Here is a 15,264-nt window from a genome sequence, read left to right as displayed (position 1 = left end):
TCTTTGTTTTTTCATCTCAGAAGTAGAAACTGTCAGGATAACAGTAAAATTAGAGAAGGAAGTGTGTCTGTCTTTGTAAGGCAATATGTCCAAGGGAAAGGTATTTCAGAATTCAGGAGTAAAACAACTCATACCTCACCTCTGGCCATAGTAATGACTTAGTGGTGGGGGGGCACAAAACCAGAGGTCATCCCCCTTCTTTGTGCCTTTACTCTGCTCTCCTCTATTTAGATTTATTTCTAAGTTATCTGCTAGATCAATCCTTTGCACAAGGCTGTCTTATTTTTCCTTATAAAGAGAGACATCTATTTAAATTATTTTAATATGTGACAGCTGTTAGATACAGAACCGCATGGTGACCTCCTAAGAGCTAAACTTGATTGTTAAAGCAATGGTAGAAAATGGTAAAAGTGGTTGTTCTGTTGCTCTGACTCAGCGTGATCTACAGCTGGTCCACCTCCTTCCTAATAGCTCTGTGTGGAATGAAAAACACCCAGTTTGCTTTTATTTTGCAGTCACCATTGGCTCATTAGGCTTACTGCATGTAAAATTGCTGTCTCTGATTTACTGAGGCAGCATATAAGTAAACACCTTCCATTCCACCAATTCCCGGAGCACTTTCCAAACATCTGTAAAGAAATTCCTTAACCAGTGACTCATATAGCCACATCTGGAGAAGACCTCAGTGAGAGACTAATAACACATAACTATCATAGGGCAAAGTCATTTGGAAATTGGGACAGAAACTAGAGAGTAATATCAAATTTCATATTTTCATAGAAATCAAAAGTATGCACTGCTATTTAAAAGCAGGGTTAGTTTCCATCATATTTCCCAGGCAGTGGAGAATCAATCATGGACCTCTGGTAACTCAAAGAAGTTCTGATGGGATGAAAAGAGAGCTGTGCTAACTAGTGGTTCTGAGCTATTGGAGCTAATTGGCCCTGAAGAATATGTTCCACAGTACTCCTGTTGAGCTCACAATTGTAATTCTTGCTTCAGGATCAGTACTTCAAAGTTATAGATATATTCATGTCCCATTACTAGAGATTTATCATGTGAGAGAGGGGTTTCAGAGACTACTCTCTGCTTTTGCTTCTTACTGTTGTAAGCATTTGTTACTACAAGTAAAAGGAAATGCAATAATAAAACTAGTTAGCATTTGGTTATCACTTTAATCACCACAGAATCATATCATTTTTGTCCATTTGGCAAAATATTCTTTATGCATTAGTTTAAACACAGTCCTTGCCCTTAGAGCAGTGGTTCTCAAAGTGTGTGCCCTAGAAGATTTCCAGTTGCACCCTATGATATTCCAGAGAAATATGTGCCTGTTGGGGACTAAAAAACCAATGGAGTTTTGGAGTTAGATATTTGAGGGACAGAGGTGTGGAGAATTGCCTGTAAGCTGACAGTCTGCCCAACCCCCCACCTCACTTGCCTGATTAGGTTGCAAAAGGCTGTTAGGCTGTGGTGCTGGATTGTTTACACTACCACCCATGTTCCCCAGAAAGACCGGAGGCAAGTTTCTTCTATCCTTTGTTTGGTGGAAAGTTAAGATAATATATATGGTGGGGATTTTCTGCACTCAACACAATCAAGAGTAAAAAGAGAGGAATTCTTCAAAGTATTGATGAAAAAATGAGAGTTTGCCTTTCAAATATATGCCCAAACATTGAAGAAATCACTAGGACACATCAGGCTCATGTTTCTCACAAACACAAGAATAAAAAAAACTTAACACATTCATGCCAGGACCTGCTGAATTTACTAAATATTACTAAGAATGTACCTATATATATAAAAAGATAACTATTTTGTCATATTTTTATTTTTAACCCCGCTTTTTTACAAATTCTAAAAAGCATAACTCAAAAAATGTAACATAAAAATGTTTTTTAATATCAGAATAAATTTAATTTTGTCGTATTTATTTTGTTTAATTACCATAAAAGCACGCTTGGACTTTATACTTTTTCTTTAATATTTGACTTAATTATTATAACATATTTCTCAGAAATTTGTATATAGTGCTTCTACAATTATTTGTAGGATTTTAAATGCTCCCGACTTCAAAAAGTTTGAAAACCACTGCTTTAGAGGTTTAATAACTAAAAAACAGAGGGACATATAAGAAGTATTAAAAGCAATGGAAATCAAAAGTAGTAAAATTAAATATGGTACTCATTCTTTAATTGGGAGTTTGGGTATAAAAAATGCTTTTAAAAATAATTTAAACACCAAAACGTATTAACTTTGTGTTAATTTATACTGGCTCTTAAAATATTTTTCTGTTTATTTTGGGATTTTAAACTAGGATAAGAACAGGAGACATTTGGAGAAGAGCCAGAGCAAGCTCACGATTCATGTAAGGCAGAGAGGAAGATTGCATGAAAACCAAAGAGAAGACATATCAGGACCTTACCGTGATTTAATTCTTCTATTTTTACTCTTCAACACTAGAGGTTGGAATACTCATTAATGAAGAAAGAAAAGGAGAAAGAGACAAAGAGAGGAGAAGAGGGGGTGGGGTGGAGGGACTTTTGAAAAACAGACAAGGGAAAGTGTCAAGATCTAGACAGGAGAATCGAGAAGGAAATAAAGAAGGAGAGTGCGTCACATCTTAAACCAAACAGCTGTTGGATGTTGGAGTTAGCGTGTAGAAAAGCACCCGGTGAAAACTGAAGAGGAAGACAAAGTGCCTTTTGGTTCTTGCCTGGTTGCCATTACTATATAGCACTTTGGAAGGAAAATATTGTGTAGATTCATTAAATAAATAAAGCTTTGGTGATGTATTTAAATTGTGTTGAAAACCAAAGCACTTCAGGATTCTGAGTAGTCTTAAATCAATGAAGAGAACTTTACTATGCATGAATATATACTATTCACATCAGTCATTACCCAAACTTCGCAATGATATTCTGATTAATAGTGCATGGAGTAAATCTCCCAGATGCCAGCCAGATGTTCAAAAAGAACTAATGTTGTTTGACTTAAGAAGAAAAGTATAAATCATATGTACTTTGACATACATAATGAAACAAATGGAAAGCATCCCATGTGAATTCCAGACTTATTTCATAATTCTATTTAGATTAAAGATGAGCTAGAAAATGCTATATAATTTCTAGGCCCACACAGAAAATAAAGGAGAAAAAAATCCACTTATATACAGTCAATGGGCATAAATGGTGAAATATACCCATTACAATTTCATGAAAATAATATATATTTTTAATTTTTTACTAATACTTGCATCCTAAAAGTCACTGATTGTATTCTGCAACCCATCATTTGAAGACAACTCCAAAAGTGCAAATTAGCAGTTAGGAAATAACAGGAAAAAATGAGTATGGAACACAATGTATCAAAATACTATATATTTAAAAGTAGTAATTTTTCGGCCCTGGCTGGTTGGCTCAGTGGAAGAGCGTCGGCCTGGCGTGCAGAAATCCCGGGTTCCCGGGTTTGATTCCCGGCCAGGGCACACAGGAGAAGCGCCCATCTGCTTCTCCACCCCTCCCCCTCTCCTTCCTCTCTGTCTCTCTCTTCCCCTCCCTCAGCCGAGGCTCCATTGGAGCAAAGATGGCCCGGGTGCTGGGGATGGCTCCATGGCCTCTGCCTCAGGCGCTAGACTGGCTCTGGTCGCAACAGAGTGATGCCCAGATGGGCAGAGCATCGCCCCCTGGTGGGCGTGCCGGGTGGATCCTGGTCAGGCGCATGCGGGAGTCTGTCTGACTGTCTCCCCATTTCCAGCTTTGGAGGAATGCAAAAAAAAAAAAAAGTAGTAATTTTTCTTTTACTAACAGTTACTGCAAATGATTAGAAACTAATATATCTGTTTTTCAAAATAAATATAAATTTCTCCTTTGACAGCTTGTCTGATGCTATGATCATTTATAGTTATTAGTTTATAATAAAAAATAGTTTAAAAGCCACCATTTAAAAAAAAAGAAATGGGAAGAGGTATGATAAAAAGAATACTCTAAAACAAAAGAGAAAGGAAAACTAGTGGTATGATAGTAAATTTCTAATAATTGACTATCAAAAAAAAAGAGGTTCAATTCATAGTGTTCCTCAATTCCCATGCTGTGAATATTGTCACCAGGGCCAATTTCAAGTTATTAACCTGGTGTCACTGAATGCCGAGTGAGGAAAGGTGTGCACAGTTGGCTTTCCTGAGCACTGGCTTCAGCATGCTACCTAAGAAATAAATAAATAAGAAATAATAAATTTTAAAATCCTATTTTCTCGTGGGGCAGAGCTAAAAATCTCTTGTTAACAGCCAAGATTTCTTCTAATCCAGGTTGGTAGATAGTGGGGTGGGTAGGTAGCTAGAATTTATTTGTGTAATCAAGTGTGCAGTGTTTTGGTGTGAATGTTGTGGAGTACAGTATTCCTATTATTTGATGAGCCAATACTTTGTGGTACGCTAAAGAAAAATTAAAGGCTGAATAAAGACAGGTCTCAATGATGGAAGATTTTTATCATCTTACCCCAAAAATAGAATTTAGCTAGGTTTGCAGCTAAGTTGATCAGGATCCACCATCCATGTAGTAGATCTTTTTATTTTTTTTATTTATTCATTTTTTTAGAAAGGGGAGGGGAGAGAGAGAGGAGAGAGAGGAGGGAGGAGGAGCAGGAAGCATCAACTCCCATATGTGCCTTGACCAGGCAAGCCCAGGGTTTCGAACTGGCGACCTCAGCATTTCCAGGTCGACGCTTTATCCACTGCGCCACCACAGGTCTGTAGTGGATCTTAATGTCTATTTTTTTTCTTCTTTTTTTTATGTTATAAAGAGTAATGTAAAGAACTCTATTTTTCTATGATTACATATAGACAGATATCATTGAGTGAGAAATGACATTCTATTCTACTCTATATTATACTGTGCTATGTTATTTTATATGCATTTATTGTGAGACTAATATGTATCTGAATTCTTCTATCCAGTATGAGAAAACAAATAAATATAAGACATTGTCCCTTGCCTCCAAAAATCTTAGAATCTTAATTATTACATAATGGATAGTAACAAGATCTATATCAAGTATAGGCCAAGAATTTGTAGTGAGACTTCCAAAAAAGAATAAATAACTATACTGTATGCTCTTTCTTAAAGTAGAAGAAGACAATACTTTTACAGATTAGGACACAGAAACTAGCTTCATCCCTAGGAGTTATATAAAATACTTTGCATTTAAATTTAAAACATCATATCAAATTTAATCTATTAAGTAAAATTTTATCTTATTCCTGTCTTCTCAGTGATATGTACATGCTAAATTACATAGGCCATGAATTAAAATACAATGTTAAAGAATTAGAATATTTTAATAATTTAGAAAATTATGGATCTATGTTTTTAAACTGTCTTATAAAATATAAACTTTTTTCAGTTCCATATAATGACTAACTTGTAAGTTAGACTTCCAATAACTGAGAAACAAATAGGGCTTGACTTCCAAGGACATCTTTTGACAGAGATCATGGCTTTTTAGCATAAAGTTTAAGTTCATAGGTAGAAGAGAAGAAAATGAGTGCAGTATCTGGGATACTCATCATTTTCTCTAACTTTAGTTTCTCTTGCATGAACTCTTTAGTCTACGAATTCTTTTCTTCCTTGAGATTTATAACATTTCATAACACTGTATGAATTACAAATCAAGATGTACTATAGAGACGGCACAGTATTGATTTCCTAGGACTGGAAGCATCAATCTCACTCACAATGACTTTCAGAAATAACCTGATTCTTTTATTTCTGGCCTGTTCAGATGTGAATGAACCTGTGTCAAGACCTCTCTTTAGAAGCATTTGTATATTTTTCCTCACAATGTACCAGTGTTCCTTGCTTAAACCCACTTCACCACAAGACACTGCACTATTATAGTATTTCTTTTAGCTGACTTTGAATTTTTTGTTGGCTCATAATCCAATGTCTTTTTGCCAAAATGTACAATAAATTTTATAATGAGGGTGTCTGCTATGACACACACACAGTTGACATAAAGTTACTTGTGGATTTTATTTTCATAATAACAATTTAATTAGCAGTATTAAATGATGAAGATAAAGGTCAACAGTGCATTAGGAGACAGTGCTCAGAACCACAGGAGGCTGGCTCTGTGGCAAAAATATAATGCTCTGGGTTGGAGAGATCCATTGAAAAAGTTGTTAGGAACATGATTAATGCATATGTTTCTTTAAAAATTATCTGGAGAAGATCTTAGAAACACCTATTTCAAAGCCCTCATTTTTAAGCAATACATTCAGGGTTTTTTCCCTCAGTCATGTAGTCAACAAAGAGTTCTCCAGTCTCCCTGACCCAGATATTCTCCGGACCATAGGACTCCCTTGAATTCTCCTCACATTATATGTGAAGCTAAGTGGGATTCATTCTTTATGCAGATAGTCTGAGGGGACTGAGGGCCTCTTTGCCAACTTCTAGAAATCTTATGACTACAGAGTTTAACTATGCAAACCCATTCCTTCTTAGATTAGAACAGAAATACAGGTGGACTCTCTTGGACTCACTGTTCCATTCTTTTCACTTGAAAAGGATTCTACCTGTTAACTTCGGGAAGGATCCTGTCTGTCAATCCTGTGTGTACAGGGTTTCAGAAGGAGCCTGCCATGTTGCTGACACTTTGTGTCTCTGATACTCTTTCATGTGGGTAAAGCAAAAAAGGACAACTTGTCACTTTGTTACCTCCTGATAAGGAAGAAACTATTATAGTGCACATCCCATCCCACCAACTGAGATTCTTTTAATAAACTCTTCTAGTAAAAGGCAATAGTAAACCATGAATATTTAGTACTTTTAGAGAATTTCTTTAATTTTACTACCAAATTGGTAAATTACTTACGCAAAGAATTAAGATCATCAATGGACACTGGGGACATTCATAAAAGAAAACTAAATTCTCCTACTTTACAATTTGCTTTGAATCTTTCCATTGGATATTTAAGGAATATTGAAAAATCATATGTGTACAACTGGGAAATTTTTAGAGTGACATAGGGCTTTTTAGTTAAACTTTCTAAGCATTCTTATTTCTCATTCATAAAATATATCCATGAAAAGTCACTTTATAATGTTAAGAATATTAAATGATATAAAGTATGATATTTCCTAGAATGCATATATTCTCATATTTATCTCTCTTGATGATGATAATAATGATGATGATGATTGGCATGCAAGCATCTGAAGTAATGTGTAAAGGCTGAAATTCTAAAGTTTTACATTTAATGAGTAACCATGTTTGTCAACACTTCTTTATAATTAGATTTTCTTTAGAGAATGTCTACTTTAATTTATACAGAGAGCTGACCTAGGCTAAGTTGCAAAGTCACAACTCAATTTGTACAATTGAGACTGTGAAACTGTTTATATTAGTAACCTAATAGTTATATGGTAAATAAAAATATAAATAATTTTTTCTCTGATGTATTATATTATCACTAACATATATCAATTATTTCATGGTTTTTTTTAGCAGCAGAATTTGCTTCTTTATGAAAGGGACAAATTCAACTCCTTCTTTTAAAACTCTTAAACTCCAAATGCATAGGGGAGAGAGAATATGTCTCAGAGACAGCTTCTACCTTTTCAATAAACTTCTCCACCCTCTTCCATAAATCCTGGCCTGAACCCAGGGAAAAATTTAATGAAGCAACTCAAAATTCATAGTCAAATGAGGCAAAAGACCAAATTCATGCTCCCAATAGAAAACTAAAGTTTTGTAAAGGTTGCAGGTAAATTATTTCACTCTGCATTGCTCCAAGTTTCTGAAAACATATTTACTGTTTTCAGAAATAGCACTGGCCTTGGCCAGAAACTTAAAAAGTTCCTTCAGGGATTTGGATGACCGTGTACAAACATTTCAAACCCGACCAACAGTCTTACGTTCCTTCTCAGAGGCCCAAATGATATCCCGTGAGACAGAGCAAGCTGCTTGTTAAAAGGACAGATCTTATTCCTAAAGAAAGGACAAAGTAATAAAACCATTTGTTGCCATTAAAATACTTCCTGTTCAAAGGGATACCTTCAAGTTTGTTAGGCTTAAAAATGAAGTTGCCTTACATAATGGTCACTGTGGTTTCAGCATCCTGATTTTAGGCAATGTTTATTTAAAACTATTCTTGTCATGAAAGAGAAAAGGCAATACTGCCAGTAAACTTCTCAAATCAGGTCAGCAGGTACTCCTAAGCAGTTATTAAGTGCACCTTACCAAGAATTATTATTTATAGGGGAAATAAGCTGTACTTTCCTATCCCTATAACACAATAGGCTGCCCAATCTGGCAAAACCTCCAAGCAACATGATTTTGCTACACCGCTAGTAAAATACAAATTTGTATTACAGGAAATAGATAATTTGTTTACTCAATATTTAATGTTTCTATTTCACAGCATTATTCATCCTTCTTTTGCTCAATCACCAATTCTATTGTTTATTATAAATCTCAAGTCTTTTCCTGACCAGTGTATTTAAAGATTTAACTCTTTTTAACCTGGAACAATCTAATTTAATTTTCTCAGTAAAATTTATAATTATTTAAAATTATCTTGGTTAATTATTTTTATTTTCTTACTTTGATTTCCTTTTTGCCATCTTTAAAACTCTGTAAACTCCATGAGGACTTATCTGCACTTTTCACTGCTATATCTTAGCATCTAGAGAAATCTTTAGTAGATGCTGAAGACCTATTTGCAACCTACCAGAGATGATTTTATGTCTATTTCATCCCAAGTTCAGCCTCCCAAAAGTACTCGCTCCTTTTTTCCAAGACATACAGATTTATTTTTCATTTTTTTAAATGAAAAAATATAGAGGTTAAGATTCTGGTAAAATGTCTACAACTTCTTTTTCTAGTTCATAAAACCTCTTCAAAGAGTTCATGCCATTTACATTCTTGTTCATTGCCACAGTCAATGTAAAACCATAGAAACATCAAGTAATAATAGCAAATCCCACAATAAAAGAATTTTCTTAATTTATAGATAGATATAGGTATAGATATCTAGTATATTTACTGATATTTCCCAGAAAAAAAAATGAACAAGGAAAGCAGCTGCCTTATGAGGATAACTAGTTTTGAGTTTTGGTTCTCTGATATGAAATATTTGTTGTGTTTTGAATTAATTTGAAGAAGAATCAAAGGAAAACTACAGAATATCAGTTTTCCAGATCTTTTATCAATTTTATTACCTATTTTTAATTATCATTAATGTTTTAATAGACATTTATTTAATGCTTACACTCCATTCCAATATGCCAAGGTTTGGAATTGAAGTGAGTCCCTGCCCTTGCAAGGAAAAAGAAAGAAAGATAAAGAATTTATAAAAATAAATATAATAACTGCCATGACAAAAGTTAAACTAAAGTCTTTGGAAACAAAAAAGAAACAACTAACTACTTTTCATGAAAGGGATATCATTCATACATATATTTTACTAATAAATATTTATTGTGCCAATATTAAATACAGAAGCAGTACTAGCTGATAAGATTGATACATAGTCTTGAAGAAAATATACAGAAATTAGAGTCGATAGAGTAGCTGAGAATTTATGATATGGCTGTGGTAAATACTAAAACATGAAAATACATAAGAGTACTTGAGAAGAGCTCTTAATTCATTGGAATATCAGCGAAAGCTTTAAAAAGAAACAATTTCTAATCCACGAGCCTAAAGATTAGCAGAATTATAAAGTAATGGTGAGATGTGCAAAAAAAAAAGTATCGTAGGCAGGTAAACAGCAAGTTCAATTATCTAGAAAAGAGAATATAACTTATAAAAGAACTTAAAGTTCAGCATAAATGGAGAGTATCGTACATATGATAAACTGATGAGAAATGAAGCTGGGGAGATAAGCAGAGGTTGTATTTAAAGCACTTGGAAAGTCAAGTTAGATGATTATTGAAGTGTGATTCTGAGTTTACCAAGGAAAGAAAGAAAAACAAGCATTCTCAGAAATACAGGATATATTGTGCAAACAAACAGAACTATGAAAGCCTTATTTAGCTTAATGCCATTAGGCCAGCAAGCTGAAGTTTAGTTGGTGTTGAATAAGTATGGAATAGACAAGAGATAAAAGCATTATCTTATCTATCGCTTTAGATCTAAAAAAAAACTCCTGAATTTCTTTCATAATTCTTAGCTGTTGTTATTTCTTAATGGCAATAGACAAAAACATAAAAAAGCACCCCCCCAAAAAAAGTCCAATGCAGAATCTGATTACGTCCTTGCCACAAATACCTAAAAAAGATATTTAAAACAGAGATTCATTCCATTCCTGAATTCCCAAGGCTATGCAAGTAAATATAGCTAAAAATCTCACCAACTTAATTTTATTTTCTAACTGCAACTTAAATGGTGCTGCTTTTACATAAGATTGTTAAAATACATTATCCTTCATTTTCAAACAAAATACAATCAGTGTTTATCTCTGTTTTAAGTGAGATCTGTGTGCTCAAAATGTATGGGGCTTGGCTTTTAAATTATTTATATTGTTTCTGACTAAAGTAAATTATTACCAGACCAATTTGTCATAATGATGCTATTTTTGTTAGTAGAGGCAAAAATAATCGGAATTATCAGGCCTGTCCTGATGAATGGCCACATAAAGAGTTCATCCTTTTCTAATCTAAATTAAAGCTGCTTTTCCTTTCTCTGTTGAACCTTCTTAATGATACTGCAATCTAATTTGCATAACACATCTTTCATCTATTAAAGATACCTTAGCCAACAGATGGTACTATATATAACATTTTTATGATAATGTATAGTATTAAAATATATATATTATATATTACAGCTGAGCTGAAAATTTAATTGTATCATTAGAAGATATATAAATGTAAACTCTTTGAAAATATATACATATAGTACATAAAGCTTGCAAGATTTGAGAAAAAGTGCAAAGTCATTGAAGAATGTTGGAGTTGAGTCAGGGTTCATGTGCTTTTCAATTATGCATATAAACTTGTCAGAATCGGGTGGTTCATGTTCATAAACTTAACATTTGGTTTGGTTTCAGGGGCCTGGAAGTAATCACCAGGCCTCCTCTGATGCAAATCCTCTCTTCTGAAAATACCTTTCCATAAAGTCATCTTTTTGCTTCCAATATCCTGTCTCTTCAATCCATCTTTACATGACTACCACATTGAATTTTCAAGGCTGTCTTTATTTGCATTTAGCAGTAGAAAACCACTGATGGTCTTTGAGCAGCTGAGTAAAAGAATCCAAGATGCTGATTTCTTAATCAAGCCTTTATCTATTTAATCTCAACTGAATTTTCAAGACTTGGGTACACCATTTCCCTAAAAAAAGAGATACTTCTATAATCCTGTCATCCTGATCTGATAAGAATGCTTTGACTAACTCACCATCTGTAATACAGCCATTGTTCAACAACAGCATGGTATGCCCCTTTTCCTATGAAGCTTCTCTGATCACAAAGTCTCTATGTACTCTTATTCAACTCTGGATTCTTCTAAATACTTAAATCTTAACTGTTTTTTCTTTAGCTTGGTCTCACAATAAATTCAAGTAACTGTTGAGTAAATCAGAAGTTGTAGAAGGTAGAGCTGTAATTGATTCAAATAAACATATTTCAACTGGATTCTGTTCTTTAAGAAGCAGACTGATGTACATTGTAAAGCCAGAAGCCAAGGCCAGGGCCACTATCACAGCCGCCTGGCCCATGCAGGTTCGCATTGGATTCGGACAGTCGGTAAAGAAACCATGGAGCCAAAAACTGGTGGGCCATAGCCTTTAATCCTAGCTTGCACCCGGCAGGCAAGTAAAAATACACACTGGGCTTCAAAACCCAGTCACACTCAGTGCTCACAAAGCCACTGACTTATCCGAGTTTCCTAGAATCAAAGGTTTCTAGCTCACCAGCCTTATTCTCCTCAGTTCCCCATCTCCTTTCTTATCCCAGATACAAACTCTACACAAACTGGCATCTCACTCAGCACTCCACCATCTTGGCTGCTTCTCCTGGCCTACTCCACATGGCCTCCTTCTGCTGCTGGCTCTACTTTCTCTGCTCTCTCATGCTAATCTCAGGAACCAAGAGCGCAAACTCTCGTTCCGTCCCCATTTTATAGTGTAGAAATCCAAACCCTTAATCCAATATACATAACAGGGAAGTCTCTAATACAAAGTCACTTCTCTGAGGCATGATAGGATTGTACCACCTCACACCAAAAAGGGTGGGACAGGCTTAATCCCAAAACCAAGGCTACAAGGATTCTGCTTGCCCCTAGCCCACCCCAACACACATTAATATCACCTGGGCGACTGCCTCCTCGTGTTATCTTTAACAAAGTGAGCATAATACATTTTATCCACCCAACATACATCTTCATCTATTAATGAATTTTCAGGCTTGTTCTGGAAAAAATATATACTGTACTAAGTTTATTTTTTTTTACTTACTGAGGATTGTATAAAAAATTGTTATAGTTTGGTTTCTTACTATTTTTTCCCTTGTTGAATGCTGCAGGTAGATTGCCTGTTGCCTTTGAGCAACTATTTGCAGAGGGGGAGAAGGAAGAACAAAATAGATAAAAAATTCCCAAAATCAGTTAGAGCCAAGATAAACATAAAGTATTTGTTAAATACTACACTCATGTTGAGAAAAATTTAAGTCTTTAAAATGGGTTTAGGTTATAGCTTCCAGAGCATTTGAAAATGTTTGAATTCTCTCACTTTGAAATTTCAGTAGTAATTATAAGCTTATTTACATTATGTAAAGCCAGTAGCCACGGCCACCATGACAGCCGCCTGGCCTGTGCAGGTTTGCATTGGATTCGGACAGTCAGTAATGAAACAATGGACGGAGCCAAGAACTGGTGGGCCATCATCTTTAGTCCTAGCTTGCACCCAGCGGGCAAGTAAAAACACACACTAGGCTCCAAAACCCACTCATTCAGTGTTGGGCAGATAAAATGTATTATGCTCACTTTGTTAAAGATTACGCTGCCCACGAGGAGGCTGTCGCCCAGGTATATTAATGTGTGTCTCTGTGGGCAGATAGAATCCTTGTAGCCTGGGGCTTGGTTTTGGGATTAAGCCTTTCCCACCCATTTTGATGTGGGGCGGTACAATCCAATCATGCCTCAGAAGTGACTTTGTATTAGAGACTTCCCTATTTTGTATATTGGATTAGAGGTTGTGAAGCTACAATATAAAATGGGGGTAGACTACACGAGGGCTGGCGCTCTTGGTTCCTGAGATTATCATTAGAGGAGAGAACAGAGCAGAGAGCAGAAGGAGGCTAGCCATTCACCCCTTTCCCCACAGGCGTGGTGGAATGTCTGGGAATCCATGTTTTCCTCCCCTTGCATTTACAATACAATGCCAAGGGCCATCCTGGTTATGCCAATCACACAGTACAGAGACTATTCTCACAATTTCTCTGCACACCTTAATCCAAATTAATAAAATGTTCTCCAAGCCTCCTAAAATATTAATATTAATTCTGTAGCCTTTGGTACTTTACAACACCAGCGGGTGAAATGGCTCAGTGGCTCCTCACTGAGATTAACATTAGAGAGGAGAGCAGAGAAAGGCCACATGGAGGAGGCCAGGAGAAGCAGCTAAGATGGCGGAGTGCTGAGTGAGATGCCAGTTTGTGTGGAGTTTGTATCTGGGATAAGGAAGGAGATGAGGAACTGAGGAGAATAAGGCTGGTGAGCTAGAAACCTTTGATTCTAGGAAACTCAGATAAATCAGTAGCTTTGTGAGCACTGAATGTGAGTGGGTCTTGGAGCCCAGTGTGTATTTTTACTTGCCCGCCAGGTACAAGCTAGAATTAAAGATGACAGCCCATCTGCTTTTGGCTCCTTTGTTTCTTTACCGACTGTCCGAATCCAATGCGAACCTGCATGGGCCAGGCTGCTCTGATGGTGGCTCTGGCTCTGTCTACTGGCTTTACATTCAGTGTTCACAAAGCTACTGATTTATCCGAGTTTCCTAGAATCAAAGGTTTCTAGCTCACCAGACTCATTCACCTCTGTTCCCCATCTCCTTCCTCCTCCCTGCACAAACTCTGCACAAACTGGCTTCTCTCTCAACACTCTACCATCTTGGCTGATTCTTCTGGCCTCCTCCATGTGGCCTTTCTCTGCTCTCCTCTCTAATGTTAATCTCAGTGAGGAGCCACTGAGCCATTTCACCCGCTGGTGTTGTAAAGTACCAAAGGCTACAGAATTAATATTAATATTTTAGGAGGCTTGGAGAACATTTTATTAATTTGGATTAAGGTGTGCAGAGAAATTGTGAGAATAGTCTCTGTACTGTGTGATTGGCATAACCAGGATGGCCCTTGGCATTGTATTGTAAATGCAAGGGGAGGAAAACATGGATTCCCAGACATTCCACCACGCCTGTGGGGAAAGGGGTGAATGGCTAGCCAGGTGCAGGAAGAGAAAAGCCAAAATAAACCTTTTCTTATAGCAATGAGTCATTTGCAGGCATTTGTCCCCACCGAAACTACCTCTCCTATGTAAATATGTGTGTGACTCTGGACAGAGAGATAGCAGATAAACACTAGATAATATAGGAATGCCTTTAATATGTAAAGAGACATCTTTCTACCATTGTGTTGGCTTGTAAACTTTGTTTTCCCCAAAATGATGTATAGCTTGCAAATTGAACGTGGTCCTATCATGTTAAAGGACATATGACTATAACCAATAGTGGTAAGGGGCTCCTAATTGCAATTTTTGCTTCTGTACTTCCCACTTACAAAACTATAAAAACTAAGTAGAACAAAGGCCCGGCACGCTCTCCCTCAGATTTCTGTTGGAGCTGCCGCCGCTTGGCCAAGCTAGACAATAAAACTTCAATGTGTAAACGACGGACCTTGCTCCTGTCTTCCATATTTCAGGTCCCTCTGAATTTGGATTAACATCAGGAACCGAGAGAGAGCAAGCTTCTGGTCTGCCCCACTTTATAGCGTAGAAACCATAACCTTTAATTCAATATACAAACAAGAAAGTCTCTGATACAAAGTCACTTATCTGAGGCATAATGAGATCCCTCATGAGAGTGCACCACCCTACATCAAAAAGGGTGGGAAAGGCTTAGTCCCAAAACCAAGCCCCAGGCTACAAGGATCCTGCCTGCCCACAGCCCGCCCCAACACACATTTATGTAATCATGCCCATCCCAAGAAGGGCAACTAATATCACCTGGGCAACAGGTTTCCATGTGGGCAGTGCCATCTTTAACAACGTGAGC

This window comes from Saccopteryx bilineata, chromosome 4 (assembly GCF_036850765.1).
Source record: "Saccopteryx bilineata isolate mSacBil1 chromosome 4, mSacBil1_pri_phased_curated, whole genome shotgun sequence".
Lineage (NCBI taxonomy): Eukaryota > Metazoa > Chordata > Mammalia > Chiroptera > Emballonuridae > Saccopteryx > Saccopteryx bilineata.
Note: the sequence above shows the minus strand (reverse complement) of the source record.